Source organism: Carcharodon carcharias, chromosome 2 (genome assembly GCF_017639515.1).
Source record: "Carcharodon carcharias isolate sCarCar2 chromosome 2, sCarCar2.pri, whole genome shotgun sequence".
Lineage (NCBI taxonomy): Eukaryota > Metazoa > Chordata > Chondrichthyes > Lamniformes > Lamnidae > Carcharodon > Carcharodon carcharias.
This window is the reverse complement of record NC_054468.1, coordinates 89,863,204-89,881,030: the sequence shown is the minus strand read 5'-3', so window position 1 is coordinate 89,881,030 and position 17,827 is coordinate 89,863,204. Positions and strand designations below refer to the sequence as shown.

The 17,827-nt window shown below is 44.4% G+C and overlaps 1 protein-coding gene and 1 long non-coding RNA gene across 2 annotated transcripts in view; one reads left to right on the top strand and one right to left on the bottom strand.

Moving 5' to 3' along the window:
• Nucleotides 1–17,827, bottom strand: part of LOC121269636 (glypican-1-like) — a 186,050-nt gene that overhangs the window by 130,618 nt on the left and 37,605 nt on the right. The window lies entirely within an intron of this gene.
• Nucleotides 1–17,827, top strand: part of LOC121269643 — a 38,788-nt gene that overhangs the window by 490 nt on the left and 20,471 nt on the right. Inside the window, exon 2 of the long non-coding RNA XR_005941381.1 lies at nt 16,255–16,346. This is a non-coding gene — a long non-coding RNA (uncharacterized LOC121269643). The remainder of the gene's footprint in view (nt 1–16,254; nt 16,347–17,827) is intronic.

Below are 17,827 nucleotides of genomic sequence, written 5' to 3'. Positions count from 1 at the left end.
TTAGGCTACAGCTGAAGTATTTTATCCAATTCAGGGCATCATACATGAGGGAAGATGTTAAGGCCTTCGGAGAGGACACAGAGGGTGTTTACTGGGATTCTTCCAGGGATGAGGGACTTCAGTTATGTGGAGAGACTGGGGAAGCTGGGGCTGTTCTCCTTATAGCACAGAAGGTTGAGGGGAGATTTAATAGAGGTGTTCAAAATTATGAAAGGTTTTGCAATAGCAAATAAAGAGAAAATACTTTCATTGGCAGGGGGCCAGCAACCCTAATAACACAGGTTTTACAACAATTGGCAAAAGAACCAGAGGGGAGATGAGGAATTTTTTTTCACGAAACAGGTTATGATCTGGAATGCACTGTCTGAAAAGCTGGTGGAAGCAGATTCAATTGTGACTTTCAAAAGGGAATCAGATAAATACTTGAAATGGAACAGAGCTACAATGTAAGAGAAAGAGAATGGGATTAGCTGGAGAGCTCTTAAAAACAGCCAGCACAGAATGATGGGCTGATTGGCTATATGATCTTTTGCTTTTTGCTATAAGATTGTTTCCTTCAATGCTGCATAGATCAACAAGTGCCGCTACAAACAGGATTTTGTGTTCTGATTTGGGATTCCCCAATGAGGGAACAGCCTTTTTGGCAAACCACCAGGGTAACAAATCTTAAGCAACCAATAAGAAATATACATAGACCAGGGTCCAGGGAAGACAGTGGTGTGGTGGTAATATCAATGAGCTAGTAATCCAAAGACTCAGGCTAATACCCTGGGGACATGGGTTCAAATCCTGTTATGGGAAGCTGGTGGAATTTAAATTCAATTATAAATCTGGAATTATAAAATTATGTGATTATGAAACTATCATTGATTGTTGTAAAGACCCATCAGGTTTACCTTTATGGAAGGTTATCCTTACCCCATGTGACTCTAGACCCATAGCAATGTGGCTGACTCTTAAGCCCGCTGAAATGGCCTAGCAAGCCACTCAGTTAAAGGGGTGGGATCAGGGATGGGGCAACAAATGCTGGCACCTCACGAAAGTATAGAAGAGGTTCCAATGCTGGTGAGCTGGACACCACAGTTTCTCAAAACCCCAGGTAAAGACGAGGAGAACCGGTTAGAGTTCCCAGTGCATGCCGCTGGAAAAATATTCTGAGTGTGTGTATGCATCAGGCTGGACTGTGACAATGAAGAATGACCATTAAGGGTGAGGTGCCAGATGCCTGCTGCAGCTGGTAGTCTAACACAAGGCAGCTGGTTTAGGGAAGGAAGGGAAATTAAATTGCACTTGATACTGTGACGCAAGAGTGGCCTTCCTTGACAAGTCTTCCTGCAGTCACACGCCAGTCACTATATTCGAAATGAAACATTTCTGATGCTCATTAGCTGTAAGGCTGACAGATCCAACAGCACTGGAAATGGGTAAATGAAACTGCTAAACTTCCCTTTGCACATTTAAACTGCTCCCTCCTTCTGCTTCCTTGTCCACTCCCACCCCTGCACGTCCTCATACGGATATCCTTCCCACTCTTATTTGATCAGTGGGCATGGGAAACAGTTATTGCATATTAAAGTGGCTGGACACAGGCTTCCCCTCCACCCGGCTCCCTGCCCCCAGGGCCTAGTGGTTGAACAAGCTGCCAGATTCCACAGCATAAACCAGAAAGCCCCATGGTTCGCTGAACTCAGCCAAGATTGCAGCCAGGATGCTACGCACTGCCTCAGCCTCAGTGCCCCAGGTTAGTGAGGGGAAATATCATTCCGAGTACCCCTCCTGCTCCAGTTTGCTACCTAAAGACTCCTGCTGGAAAGGACATGTGTATGTGCATCAGAAAAGAACAGGATTTGGCTAGTCTTTAATGTCTTATCTACAGTCAAAGAGCCTGAAAACGTTCACTGTCTTGGCTCATCCAGAGTGAATAGTCACTTGGGTAACATACGCTAAAGAGCTATCAGTCCTATCAGGCTCATCACAACTATATCCCAGCAGGACAGCTTGCCTTCCACAGAGGTCAGGAGAACAGAAGTACAACTAAAGGGCAATTGAATAGGTTCAACCCTCACTCAGTTTTAAATGCAACATAAAATGGCAATATGTTTAGTCAAACTGTGCAGTAATTCAATCCCATGCATTAAAAATCAGGAAACATCAATGCAAACTGTGCAATCGCAGAGGGAAAACATCCATTGTGGGATAGGAAACAGGTTCAAGGTTCACACTGAACTCCCAAACTCATGCCATGGATATGAAGCTTAACCTGTAACTAACCCCTGCTGTCCTTGCCCTGGGAGTGTTTGCTGGCACAGTATAAAGGGAGATTTACTCCCTATCTAACCCATGCATATCTGTTCCGTGGGACTATAAAGAAGGAGCTTTAGTCTGCAGCTAGCCCATGCTGTACCCACCCTATGAGTGGTTGATGGAGCAGTGGAGGGGGGAGTTTTATTCTGTACTGGTGTGTTTCACCTGATCTGAAAGTGGTGGATAGGACTGCTACTTTGGGGTTTAGACCTTGAATCTGAAGCAGCTGAAGAAAAGATTGAACTAATATTGAAACAGCCATTTCAAAAAGAATAGCCCAACTAAACCAAGGGGTGGGTGGGGGGGGTGGGGAACTGACAGCTTGGCCATTTTATCCTCTTTCCCGCCGGTAAAATCTGCCCTGTAATAAAAGTGGAGCAGTTCTATCATCAAACAGAGGCAGCAACGTGAGCATGCTTCTCAAGTTCAGCCAAAGAACACAGCTTGGGTGTCTGGAGTAGAAATGAGAAAATAAGCTGGAGCCAGTGGGGAGAGAGGAAATGATGTATCTCGTCCTATGTACCAACAGTCTGAAAAAGCTAAAGCCACACAAATGGAGAAAGACCTGCAATAATATAACACTTCCCATGACCTCAGCATGTCCCTCGGTGCTTTCCCGCCAATGAAGAATCGTTGCAATGTAGGAAACATGGTAGCCAGTTTACACACAGCAAGATCCCACAAACAACAATGAGACAATGACCAGAGAATGTGGTGCTGATTGAGGTATAAATATTGGCCAGTACACCAGGGACATCTCCTCTGCTTTTCTTCACATTAAGCAACAATATTGCAGTGAGGTCAATGGTTTTCTTTTGCTTCTTTAGCCCTGGAGACAGGTTTACCAGAACTACATCAGAAATGACTGGTTGGAATTACAATGAAAGAGAAAAGCCAGGGTTAACATTCTCTCTAACTTGGAAAATTGAGAGATTTAAAAGACGTGTCCAAAACAATAAATTAGATAATTTCCACGGGTCTATAAATTGTAGAGGCCGTGATCTCCTGGTAAACATCAGATACATAAACGGGTAGATTAGGAGAAGCCTTTTCATGCAGTTATTGAAACGAGGAAACGTTTCACCACAAGTGGCACTCGATGCTAACTTGAGTCCAGCATTCAGAAAGGTTTTGGATAATGGCCGAAACAAGAATATAAAATGGAGGAAGAGGCTTGCGGTGAAAGGAGGAAGGCGGGGCTGAGTAAAGACAACCCGTGAGGGGTCCAATTACAGCTCAGGAGAGGCAGACTGAATCACCCCTTGATGTGCTTTTTGTTCCCATCCAACCCCCGACCCAGCCCTTCACCTGTAAAGGTGGCCAAAGTAGCTTCAACTGCAGACTTGAACAGCAGATTGGGCCAGTCAGTAAGGTCACAGAAGAAAACTTTAAAAAAAAAACAAACAAAATAGAAAAGCTCCCACTCCAACCTTCTAGCGTAAGGCTAGGCTTTAGGGCCTACCTATAATTTCACCTGCTCAATGATTTAGGGAAACATAGGATATTTAGACCTGAAATATACTGCTTTGCTTCATCATTTAATCTAGGAGACTAATTCAGGAAACACGGAGAGAAAGAGAGACAGGAAAAAACCTTTTTGAAGAGTCACGTTTCAAGTGACAAAAGAATTGCCCTTTAAATTGTTCTCTGATGTGGGGCTTAAGTCACAATAAAGCTCCCATTAATTTTCTACATCCTGTCTCTCTGTTGTGGGTTTAGCCTGGAGGGCCAGACTTGCTAGTAATCTGACATTAAAATGCTTTTTGCCCCCTTGGGATTTCTTTTAAAATGACAAATGAGTGATGGTTTGTGGCAGAATCACTCACTCAGGCCAAGATGCAGATGCATTTAAACCTTTTTTTTAAAACAACGCTGCTCATTTGGTTTGAATTTGGAAAGGACGTCATCTCCTAGATAGCTCCAGCCACCAAACCCGGCTCCCTTGTCGCAGCCTTAGGCCCAATAGGGCCAAGATTTTCATTGGCTCCACGGGTTTGCTGCCAGGATAACTCGGGATCAGATTCAGAACGCACAAGTGGCTTGCAATCCAAATTAAAATGGCACCGTGCCTTTAATTATCCCATCATCCCTCACTTCACAGAGTGACGTTACCATGACAATACCTTTCATTGTCAAGCATCTCCCCTCCCCCAACAAGAACCAAAATGAAAAGCGTTAAACCAACCTCCTCAAGAGCTCAAGACTCCTTTTTGTGACTCAGATCAATGATGTATAGTAGAAACCGGCAATGTCAGCCTCAGCGACGAGTGGCCAATTTTGGGGCTTTGTCCAGGCCAACAGCCACTTCTCTAGGAATTGGGTCTACATGCTTTTCTTTAATGATGAATATCAATCATTCCAGATCTTATCTTTCATTTTAACAACTGCTCTTTAACCCAAAGTTCATCACATGGGGAAAGACTTGCTTGGCCACTTCAAGGGCCATGCAATAGTCAGAGCTAAGTGGTCCCACAACCAACAGATCAGATTTACGCTCAGCATTCCTGCCACATCCAATCGTGAATGGTGGTGGACAAATAAACAACTAACTGGAGGAGGAGGCTCCACAAATATCCGAAGCAGGTCTGAGGCAGCCACAGAGGTGGATGGATATCAAGGTAGGCAGGCTAGAAGGCTCGTCTCCAGTTTCTGGGACATCGGCCCAATAACATTCATGGTTGGTAGTCCTCATTGGCCTCACCCCACCTCAGCCCCCATACCCCATAATAAGGCCATCTGCCAAATAGATGTCTGGACATCTGTTCGGCCTGCTTTTTTGACACAGTTGAGAGATGGAATTTCATTACGAATGCCTGGCTGAGTTTCAAGACTCACTAATGGATGCAGCCCTGTGGGGAATGTTTATACTGCTGTAAAGAAGATAGCCTTGTGGGCTTGTAATCTTTCTTTAAAGTGGTTTTTCAATACCTGTTCACTTATTTGGACAAGATTAGGAAATGTTAAGTAGATTAAAGCCTTTTTTCAATGGGACTATGAATGGCTGTGTTTGACTGACCATTTTATGAGCTTGTAAGAGGGGTAATTTTTTCAAAGGGACTTTGAACAACTGTTTGCTTATTTTGACAGCTGCATGAGCATTTCAAAGACTTGCCTGTGTTATTATACAGCTCATTGTTTCCGTGCCTAGTGGACACTGGAAAGTGCTTCAAAGGGTCAGTAGATGTCAGGACATTAAATCAAACTACAAAGTCCCCTACACACGTTAATATCTGCATTCAACAGTATGGCAAGTCAGAACAGCACTTTCCCCAGAGTGAAAGTACTCTGATGCATTCTGAACATTCCCAGTGCTGGTCAATTTACTGGTCATTTACTTTTTAAGGACAGAGTCCTATGATTAACCCCAGCATTAAAAACATACCTAACTTTTCAAACAACATCTAATTATGATAGTTGAAGTTGGCAAGAGCTTTTAAACTTAATTGTCAAAAGGTTCCAGATTCCACAGTTTCACAAAGTGACCTGCTTGGCATGGTTCCCACAGCCTTCAGCAGCCCATTGCCTCAAGGAAAATAGCAACCCAAGGGAAAATTGTTTTTGGGGGAGACATTGAAATGGCAAACCTAATGACACTTTAAGTGTGTTCCGGATCACAACCCACCATATTTCCAGACTAGGGGAAAATGGCGGGTGGCAGGAATGGCCTGGTAATTATAAATTTGCGGCCCTACACACATTTGCTCAGCATTGGTGGGGGGGAAGGGAAATCCAGAACCAAAAATATGCTAACATCTTCAGTCTTCCTTCCCAACCACCCAAGATGAGAATAATTAAAGCTTCATTTCCTTTTTATCAATCTCCACTTAAACCATCTTCACAGCTCATTAAAAATCACAACAATGAAACAGGCCTTTCATCCCAATCAGTCTATGTTGGTATTTACCCTCTACCACAAGCAAATAGCTCGAATCACATTTTCCCAACCTGTTCTCCTATCCCTTTATGTCCCATTCAATCTAACCTTGAATGGTGTCAATGTTTCTGCCTCAACCACTAACACCGAATGTGAATTCCAGTCTGACAGCTCTCTGTGTGAAGAAATTTCTCCCGCCTTCTGTTCTAAGTCTCTGACATTTAGTTTTGTATCTGTGACCAGCCACTGGAAACAGTCTGTTTCTCTCTATCCAGTCCCATCCTTTCATAATTTTAAACACAATTCCAAGAATCATCACATTGCTCTACTCCGAACCATCAATGTCCTTCTGAAGATTGGACTGGTGCCCAAACTACACGCATTATTTCAATGAGATCAAACAACAGCTTAGTGATGGATCATTAACTTCCTGGAGATCCACACACTGATGGCACATGGGTTTGGTTTGCCCACGTTTAATGTTCACAGTACTTTTGTGAGGAGCTGTTGCAAAACAGATGATGGTTACTTCACCCCTACGGACTAGGAGATAGGGTCATCCAACTAATCCTACACCCCTTCACTGCAGTCATCAGGTGGAGTGACCATTCCCTTGGCTGGTGATGTGTGGTCTAAGATACTCCAGAGGGAAAGAAAAGGTGAGATAGGTTAATCAGCTAATCACTTAAAGCAACTCCTGATGAGGACCAGCATTGTGTGGGAACATAAGGTGCTCAACACAAGGACAGACTGACCAACACTGGCCATAGACACAGAGTGACAAGCACACAGGAACCACATAACAAGGTTATGGTGGATGTACGAGTTGTGCTGAAGAGTGATCTCCTCGGAAGGTGGGGAAGGTAGACCATGCGGCGTGTTGAAGCCAAAACTGTGACAAAGTGTCAGGATGGTCTGAATGGAAGAGTGGCAGCTGACTGAGATGGGAACTTGCAGAGGTCACTGTGATGGGAAGGCCTGGTGATGCCTGTGGACCACCTGGTTCACTAGCTGCATGATCCCAGGCATAGACTGGCTCTAAATGTTGGAAATGGAGCGAGAGGGCTCAAATGTGAATCGCAATGGAATTAAAACAGAAAGTGGAAAAAGAAACCAAAGAAAATTGAAACTGTAAACCTGCTGTTAATCAGTGTGTCCTATATCCAGCTGCCAGCTCCAGGCAAAATGAGGAGAAAGTGGGATCAATAGAGGTTACAGCAAACCATGCAGATTAGATCTAGCATAAACAGTCACATGCAACTAGCATCAACAATTTCAGCTAACCAACCAAACACTGGCACCATTGTAACAACACCATAAGAGGGAGTTAATTAGAGGCCAGTGACATCAGTGGGTCAGGGGTGCCTGCTCTCACATGACTGCACTGTCCACTCCCCATCAATGGAGGCTGTTATCTCTGAGTGCCAAGGCAGGAAGCTCGCGTTATCTCACATTAAACAGTGGGAGCCATATAATTGTCGTTTACAAAGTCACACAGCCAGCGCAGCAGCAAAGAGGCAAGGCACAGCCAAAGGCTCGGCTGGTAAATGGACTGCAGAGTGTGATGCACATCACAAAGGGCCCAAGCTCAGTCCCCGGGCTGTGCCGAGTTAGGTAGCGGAGTGAATCGGATTTGGGGGAAGGCGAGCGAGCTACACGGGGCTCAAAATCATTCTGAGGTCTTGCTCCTAATCCCTGAATAGTGGCCTCCGCAGGACCAAGCGAGGGCAGCATGGTCCTCAGGTGTGATTCCTGATCCAGTTGAGTAGCCCATTGACATGCGCCATTAGGGTCACATGGGGAATAAAAAAAGGGAACTTGTGAAAATGCAGCCCAGAACTGGCCAGTTTTCAGGAGAAGCGAAGGATGGGGAAGGACTCTTCAGTTCCATGGCCTTTGAGTCCTTTTAATCTGTTCTCCAAGCATTGTGGAGGCAGTGGAGGATAGAGTTCCCCTGGCTCCAGTCATGTATAATGTGGCTGGCAACAGAAGTGCTTACAACATTGTTAGTATTGAGCTACCTGTTGAAAAAATCTCTGCTGAGGAAATGATCAGAACAAGAAGTCCTTTAAGAGAATGCACCCCTATTGGAGTGCCAAAGTGCTGGTGTGAGTTTATGGGTTTGCCCAAGTTCAGGGGGAGCACCCTCACCAATGTGTCAGAAGGTGCCCGAGAGAGAGGAAAGCATGGCATATAATATTTTGTATGCAGATAGGCGAAGACATAGGGAGGCTGACAGGGAGAAGAGAAATAGAGACAGAGAAAGAAAGAGACAGAGAGAGAAAGGGGGATGGAGAGAAAGTGCGAGTAAGAAAGATGGAAAGAGATAGACAAAAGGACTAACAGATGACAAAAACCGACAAAAATAGACAGCACAGAGTGAGACAGGGGAAAATATTAGAGAAAGACAAGTGGAAAAGTGAATGAAGGAACAGAAATCAGTGGTTAGGGCAGAGAACATTTAAAGGAGAAAGACAGAATGAAAGTGAGCAAAGAAACAGAAAGAAGGGAGTGATTAAAAGAATGTGAGATAGACAGCGTGCATTAGAAACCATGCGAGAGAAAGAGAGAGAAACAATAAAGGTAAAGGTGAGAAAGATGGAAGTACAGACAGAGTGACAGTGAATAAGTGAAAAATACAGGAGAAAGGCAGGAAAGAGAGAGGCAGAAAAGTGAGAGAAAGAAAGACAGGAAGAGAAAGTACAATGAGAAAAAAAAGATACACTGAGATAGAGAAAAGTAAGAATATCTAGAGAGAGACAGACACAGGCAACCAGAGAAAAAATGAGAGACAAGTCAGGCAGACAGAGAGAGAGAGAGAGTCCACGAGGGACAGACACAGGCAACCAGGGAGAAAGAATGAGAGACAGGGGAAAGTCAGAAACAGACAGATAGCGACCCCTGTTCTATCCTCGTCAGACGCCCATAGACAATGTGCAGCAGAGCGCAGAACAGCGACAAGGAGCAGAAACCATGGTTGATTTTTCTTTCACCACTCCTCACCAACCTGACTGCATCAGCCCACTGTCACTTTGGATGAAATGAAGTCTTAGCAATAACAGATCCCAGAGAAAGGTATCATCAGATCAGAAGGTTTCAACCACTGAGAGAGCCTGAGCTGTGTTACTGTGGTGAACACACGCCAGCACCATCTAAAGCTCAGACACCCACACACAAACCCAGGGGTGAACAGCACAGCCGAGGTTCAGCACAGAAGTGCCGAAACACAGACTCGTTCCTCCTGGTGACTCAGTTGTTAAATTAACTGCTTCATGTCGGCAGCTGTAAGTGACGGAATCATGCCCCTGTGGCACTCTCGCCTCTGAGTCAGAAGTTAGTGCGTTCAGTCCCACTCCAGCAACGTATGAACATATAATAATAGCTTACGCTCCAGTGCAGTATTGAGGGGGAGCTCCGATGTCAGGTGTGATCTTCTGGAAGAGACATTAAACCGAGCCCATGGCACTATTTGGTGTTCTGGCCAATATTTAATCTTCAGTGTGCATCTAATGACAGATTATTTGCTTAGTTATCTCTTTGCTGTTGTGGGATCTTGCTCTGCACAACTTGGCTGCCGCATTTCATATATTACAATAATGACTACACTTCAAAGCACAGTTAATTGGCTGTAAAGCACTTTGGGAAGTCCGACGGTTCTGAAAGGCGCTATATAAATGAAAGTTCATTGATCTTAGGATAAGGAGGGAAATTCTCAGCTCAATCCAGTGGCTGGTGCTGGAATGTGTGTAGATGTTGGAAGGGAGGCGGACCAAGCCTTGCTCACCATGTGATGTCTTCCATAGCGGAATAGCCTGCAGACATGATCAATTGCCATGTGAGAGAAATTCACAAAATTGGAGTCAGGAGCGAAGAGCAAAAGCAATTGAAACCTCATCAATACTACTTGCTCATCCTCCCTCCATTCCATTGGACAAAGCCATACATTTCTCCGGCAGTTATTGTTTTAGCAGACGACACTGTGTTTCAGAGTCAGTGATTCAGACTCAGTCCCTTGCCACTGAATGTGGATTTACAATTGAGTGTATTAGGCTGGATTCAAATGTTAGCTCTCTCAGTCACTCGTTAATGAGCGACATGTGAGGCAGCCACTCTGCAAATAAGCTCCCGAAGTGCGGGGGAGAAGTGGGAGCTGCCATTTATCTATCACCCTTTGAACTAAATGAGAGGTGACATCTGGTTGACAACAGAGGAAGAGACACGCTTTTGTACTTCGACATGAAGCAGTACCATTTTACAGTGTGCTCATTAAAGTTGCATAATTCAATCAAAACGCACACTGTATGCCCTTGACAGCTACACAAGGGCACTGTTACCAGGACTCAGGAACATATGAGAAGCTGGAGGGATCATTCCAGGATGATTTGGGGAGAAGGTCAGAATATTGGCTTGTTTAAAATCTGTACCTGCGAGGGGTCTAAATTTAGCACAGGCAAAGAGACCCAAATGGTCTCCTCCTAGGCTGAAAATATTAACATTTCTAAACTCAAAACTCAGCTTTCCCCAAGACTGATGGTCAAAGTGATTGATAGAATTGATCTATCCACTCTCCTCCGAGGGTTTGGGATATCCACAAGGTGTTTCATGGTACAGTCCGTCAGGCGGCACAGCCACAGAACATTCATTTCTGGAACATAATCATCTACCCGCAGCAACGGGAAGCCCAATGGTTGGCACACTGAGTCCAGCAGCCACAATACGAGTCACTGGCAATCGCTGGCTCTGTGAAGTCAGACTGTTGCTCCGGGTTCCCTGCAACAATAGACACTTTATCCGGGGGTGGGGGGCAGGCAATGTTGGCGTCAGCACCAATCGCAGGAGCTGGTTCTGTTACCTGCGTGTGGGGGCACAGTGACTCTGCCCACCAAACAAAGGAGGCTCATCGCTGGGCAGAGCAAAGGTGGTCCAAATAGGAAGGAGATCATTGGGCACATCGAGCTCATCCTGCTACAGAGGTAGGCCCAACAAGTCTGTTTTGATATTTATCCTCCACTCAAACTGTAGTCTTATTGCCCTTGACCCTCCTTTCTTCCAGCCACCTATCTGACGATTCTTAAGTATCAACATGGTCTCTGCTTCAATTACGATCTCTGGGAGTTCATTCTAGAGCAGCACCAACCCTCTGTGTCAAAAAGGTTCTGCCCTAAATCTCTGGAATTCAAGCTTCCACATTGTAGATCACTTATAATGAAAACAGTCTGTTTCTATCTCCAACCTTTCATAATTTGAATAACTTCTATCAAATCAACAACAACTTGCATTTATATAGTGTCGTCCCCATGGGAAAGCATCACAAAGAGCTGTCAAGAGTACACCCTTAGGGATGCCCAGGCAGTGTGAAAGCAGAAAGCCAAACCAATCGTGGAGTTTTCATGGCGATAGCTGGATAGGTCAGAGTGGAATCAGGCGAGGGCAGCCCCATCCAGCTGGACAATGAGAGATTTGGAGGAGGATAGTGTGGTTATTTATGTCAAAGGCAGGTCAAGAGGGGCAAGGCAGGGATGGGTTATCTTTGTCACATCCACATAGGATGCCATTTGTGACTTTGAGAAGGGCTTTTTCAATACCGTGGCAGGGCAGAAACTGTAGAAGGGTTCAAACATGGAGTTCCAAGAAAGGTGTGCACGAATTTAGGAGGTGACAACATGTTCAAGAACTTTGTAGAGGAAAGGAAGGTTGGAGATGGAACAGTAGTTTGCGAGGGCAGAGGGCCAAGGGTGGGCATTTTGACGAGAGAGGTCATAACGCCAGATTTGAAGACAAAGGGGACAGAACCCGAGGAGAGAGAACTGTTGACAATATCAGTTAATATGGGAATTGAGAATGGGAGTTGGCTGGTCACAAGCTTGGTGAGAATAGTGTTGAACTTGTGCTTAAGAAAACAAATGGAGCGGGTCTCATGGGCAAGTTGAACTCAGTGATACATGAGGGCTGATGTGTGAGAAACTAGACAAAGATGCAAATTATGTCTCGGGCACTGGGAGCCTTCAGAGAAGGCTGGCTCGTTGGACTAGGGGGAGTTGATGGAAGATATGGAGGCAGCTTAACACATTGTCTTAATCTTAGTGACAAAGTAGTCCAGGACTTCATGTTGGAGGTGAGGGTGAAAAGGAAAGAGAGGGAGGGCTTTAAGAAAATGGTTTGTAATGGAGAAGAGGAGCCGGAGAGTTACCTTTCCTTTCCAGGATGATCTTTGAATAATGGGAAGTTTGGGAAGATGAGAACAATAGTCTCTCAATAGTTCATGCGAGCATACGAACATATGAATTAGGAGCAGGAGTAGGCCACTCGTCCCTCACGCCAGCTCCGCCATGCAATAAAATCATGGCTGACTTGATCTTAACCTCACATTCCTGCCTACTCCGATAAGCCTTCACCCCCTTGCTTATCAAAAATCTACCTACCTCTGCCTTAAAGATATTCAAGGACTCTGTCTCAACCACCTTCTGAGGAAGAGAATTTCAATGTCTCACAGCCTTCTGAGAAAAATTCCTCATCTCTGCCCTAAATGGGCGACCCCTTATTTTGAAATGGTGACCCTGAGTTCTAGTGTCCCCCACAAGAAGAAACATCCTCTCCACATCCACCCTGTCAAGTCCCCTCAGGATCTTATATGTTTCAATCAAGTCACTTCTCACTCTTCTAAACTCCAGCAGATACAAGCCCTAGCCTGACCAACCTTTCCTCATAAAATAATCCGCCCATTCCAGGTAATAATCTAGTAAACTTTCTTTGAACTGTTTCTAATGCATTTATGTCTTTCTTTAAATAAGGAGACCAATACTTTACACAATACTCCAGATGTGGTTTCACCAACGCCCTGTACAGCTGAAGCATAACCTCCTTACTCTTGTATTTAATTCCCCTGCAATAAACAATAACATTCTATTAACTTTGCTAATGACTTGCGGCACCTGCATGCTAACCTGTTACGATTCATACGCTAGCACACCCAGGCCCCTCTGCATCTCAGAACTCTGCAATCTCTTGCCATTTAGATAATATGCCTTTTTTTTATTCATCCTGCCAAAATGGATAACCTCACATTTTCCTACACTATACTCCAGCCATATCTGGCAATGAATGACTAAACCACATGCCTGATACACTCAAGTGTACATCCTTGGATGCAGCAAAGATGCAGCCATACCAGAGGAACAAACAGTGGGACCACCCTTTAATCTTCTCTGTTCTTCCTTCCAGTATCACCACATCCAATGATCTCTTGGAAAGCTCCACTCCCATACCCAGAAATCCATTCTAGCTTTTGTTCAGGCTTCATTTGAACAAGTGTTTCCTGACATCAGCCCGGAATTCGATTTTAACCAGTTTCTGGCCCTGAGTTTGCAGTTTACTTTGACTAGTCCTTTCGCCTCCATTTGTTTTCTTAAGCACCAGTTCCTAATATTTGAGTCAAATCTGCCATTTGAACTCTAGGGGGCAGGATTTTGCCCTTGGCGGGGGAGGGTGGGAAGCCGACTGCCACCAGCAATCGGCTTTGCACCGTGATTTCAAGCAGGCCGGCCCTGCATGGATCGCAAGCGCTGCCTATGCGGGCGGGAGGAGGAGGGAGAACCAGGCCTAGCGTACAGTTTGTGCTTGCGCGAAGCTACCTCAAGAAAGTTGAAGCGCTGTTTAAAAAAAATAATGAAGAGAATAAAAATTTAATAAAACATGTCCTCTCATGTGACTCTGTCACATGAGCTGGGACATGTTTTTAATTCAAAAATAAAGTTTTTATTTAATGTTTATTTGCTTTAGGAAACCTCGTGGATAAGGTTTCCTAAAAAATGTAAAGGCCGCATTGCCTTTTCGCCTGCCCACCAACCGTTAGGTTGGACAGGCGGGCAGTGTAAATTTGAATTTAATTAGATTGCTAATGGCTTTAATCGGCCTATTAATTATCGGCAGGCACACAGCCGACTCCGGCGCACGCCCGTTGAACGAAATATTGCAAGACTGCGCAATGATGTCGGGACGCACGCCCGATGTCACCACACGTTATTTCACGCTCGGGCATGTTGAGCGCGCACCTGCACACCGAGCGTAATATTCTGCCCTAGGTCACACGCTCCATCCAACTGTACAGGTCAGGAATGTGTTCTTTGACTTGGTCAACCAATACAGGTTCTACCTCCAGCCTAAGGGCACGGCGTTGAATTATAATGTTCAAGTCCGCTAATTCTTTTGTCAATTGAGTGTTTCAACAGGACTGTTAACAAAGTAGTGAAGGTTGTAACAGCTGTAAACTCATGCCAACACTGGCATGATTACAGTCCACAGGCCACAGTTGACATTAGATAGTTCAACGGATAGCACTTTGGCCTTTGAGTCCAATAACTGTGACCTGAAGCCTCAACCCACAGGCTTGAGCGTAAAATCTTAGTTGACTTTTTTGTGCAGTAATGAGGGAATGACGCATAAAAGGATGAGATGGTAAATTGGTGCTCCGATTGCCTTCTTGGCTGAACATGAAATGTCTCAGTACTATTTGAAGAGGGGACTTCTGCCTGGTTTTCTGGCCAATATTTATTCTCAATCAACATCACTAAAACTGATTTTCTGGTTGGTATCTCATTGCGTGTGAGATCTTGCTGTGCACTAATTGGCTGATGCATTTCCCTACATTACGACACTGACTATACTTCAAAGTGCTTCATTGGCTGTGAAGCACTTTGGGATCTCCCGAGATCATTAAAAATGTAATTTAAAAAAAAATTAAGTACATTACAGCCTTGGAAAAGTACAGTTCATCCATTTGCAACAAACTTCACCATTTCAATTTGACACAACCAGTTGAACCAGAGGCCTTGAATAAGGAAGCCTCATCCAGTACCATTGTAAGATGCTATTCCGAGTTTAAAGAGTTGCAAAAATTAACCACAAACGCAGGAAAGCTGAAACACTAGCAGTAAATATTGGAAGTGCACAATGCAGATCTGTCGTGCAGTGCAGCACAGCTCATCGACTCTGGATTAAATGATTTTAAAAGGATCTGATAACCCGCAGGTCAGGCAAAAACCAGACATCTAATGTTCAGGACCAAATGAATGTTGGAGATTTCAATTCCTGGCTTCTCGACTTCAGTCAATGTTACTGAGATGGATCCCATTGTTTAAAGATTAAGAAATAAATCTCCACAGATTAGGGAGATTATTGGTAACAAAGAGTTCCTTTGCATGCTCAGGGATCCTGGGTTTCTCCTGCATCATTCCATCAGCTGAAGGCACATTCCTACAAGACATTTTGGAAACAAACACTGGCTATTTTTCCCCAAGGAATCCAGTTCTACTTGACCTATCAGCCCCACTTACTCACCTTCTCATCATATCCCTGAATTCCTTCTCTGTCCCTGGAAAGCATAGCCAATTGTCCTTTTAAACCATTTATTTCTAGCTGGATCAATAACTAGCTCCCTAGTTAATTTACCCACAACCCTATTATTCTCTGTGCAAAAAATATTCTGTCAGACTTCCCTTCTTCATCTTAACTTCCTGCTTTTGAAGCTTGTGACCCCCTTGGAAATTGAACCCTTCATTGTCATTAACAAATTGCCTGGACCATTTTGGTCAATCTCACCCATGATCCTGAAGACTTCAATGAGGTCACCTTCCCCATCCCAGAAGTAAATCTAACTTTCTCAGTCTTTGCTTGTAACTTAGAGCAATCAGATTCCATATACAATAAGTCAGCTCCATTGCTTGCCTCTATAAATCTCCATCAAGGGCTACAATATTCAAATGAAGAATGAAGGCAAGAAATGAGAGATGCCAATAACATCCCCTACACTTGCAGACCTGTATTCCCTTGCTGCGAGTTACAGGCTCCTTAAGAATAAAGATATTTGAGATAATAGCACATTGTGTCACCCAGCTTTTGTTGACACTTTCAGGATGAAAACCTATTGGCAGTAGCCAAGAGAACTTCTGCTTATCCACAGCTGAGATTGCTTTTCCACAGGGCAAGAAGCTCCAAGATGTTTAAAATTCATCAGGAATATTAGCTAACCAGGGGAATAGCTCCAAAACAGATAACCTTTTCTTTTTCCCAAATTCCAGGAGCTGCATCCAAACTCCATCAGACTCTGGGGATACCAACAGCTAAGCAACCTGCTTATAAAGGGTAAGGATCATACAAAGAAACATTGCAGGTGAGCTGCTTCAATCTCTACGGGTTATCTTTGAACACACAGATCTCATTAGTGCATCAACATTGACTGCAAATCTCCTTATACAATCATGACCTGTACCGCAGAGTTGTTGACTCTTGGGGACTGGATTATATTGGCTGTTTCAAAGGGACAACTATCACCAGGACTGAATATAAAATGAAAACAAGCCTCCCCTTGGCAGCAAGTTAACGGCTTGCACAGAATCCCTTCTCAGCCTCAGTTTTAAAGGGTATTGCCCGTGCCCAGAGCCTTTAAAACAGGCATCGCTGTCTTGGGGTCTTTATGAAAATAGAATCGCCATGGAATGCGGCCTGGTTAATAGGTTGAGGCCTGAAAGCAGTGAATTATTTTCTAAACCTACCTCCCTTCACAGGGGTGCATCCATGTAAGGATTTTTAAAATGCTGTTATTCATTAATGGGAAATGGGCAAAACTATTAAATCCAGCATTTATTGCCCATCTTGAGTTGCCCTTGAGAAGGTGGTGAGCTGTAGTCCGTGTGGTGAAGATGTTCCCACAGTGCTGTTAGGGAAGGAGTTCCAGAATTTCAACCCAGTGATGATAAAGGAATGGTGATATATGGGTGGTGTATGACTTGGAGTGGGATTTGTAGAGGATGATGTTCCCATGTGCCTGCTGCCCTTAAACTTCTGAATGATAAATTTCGTAAGTCTGGGAGGTGCTGCTGAAGAGGTAATGGTCGTTCAAAACTCTACCTGGCTCCTCAACCAAATGGCCATTCTTGTGTGTGTCTGGGCAGTGAGTGCTGGCAGGTTATCCCACCATGACTCTATTACTGAACTTGGCCTTGACTTATTGGACATCCACTGATTGGTCCTTTCCAGGAGGTGTCAGTGGAAAGCAGTGAAGAGCAGTGACCATGGCCAATATCTCTCTTCCTTAAAACAGGCTAATTATAGCATTACAGAGAACAGTACATGGAACTGATAAAGAAGTTCAAGTGAGACCAGGAAATGAAACCTGGGACCACATAGGCATATGTGGCTCAGACCATAAATTGAAAATGGTTATGAAACAACCAAGTGCAGTAAAAAAAATGAGAACTCTCACCTCTGAGTTAAATGGTTGTGGGTTCACGTTGTACGCCAGAGACGTTTGTACAGAATCTAGGCTGAGAGTCCAGTCCAACGCTAAGGGAGTGCTGTATTGTCAGAACTACTGTCCTTTGAATGAGATGTTAAACTGACCCTCTATCTGCCCTCTCGGGTGGACACAGAGGACCTCATGGTACCTTTTTGAAGAAGAGCAAAAGAGTTTGTCTCTGTGCCCTTATTTTATCCCTCAGCTATCATCATTAAGACAGATTTTCTAGCCATTTTCACATAGTGGGAGCTTGCTGTGTGCAGATCACTTGCTGCATTTCCTACATTAAAAACAGAAAATGCTGGAAAAACTCAGCAGGTCTGGCAACATCCTCTTCAGAGTCATACGGACTTGAA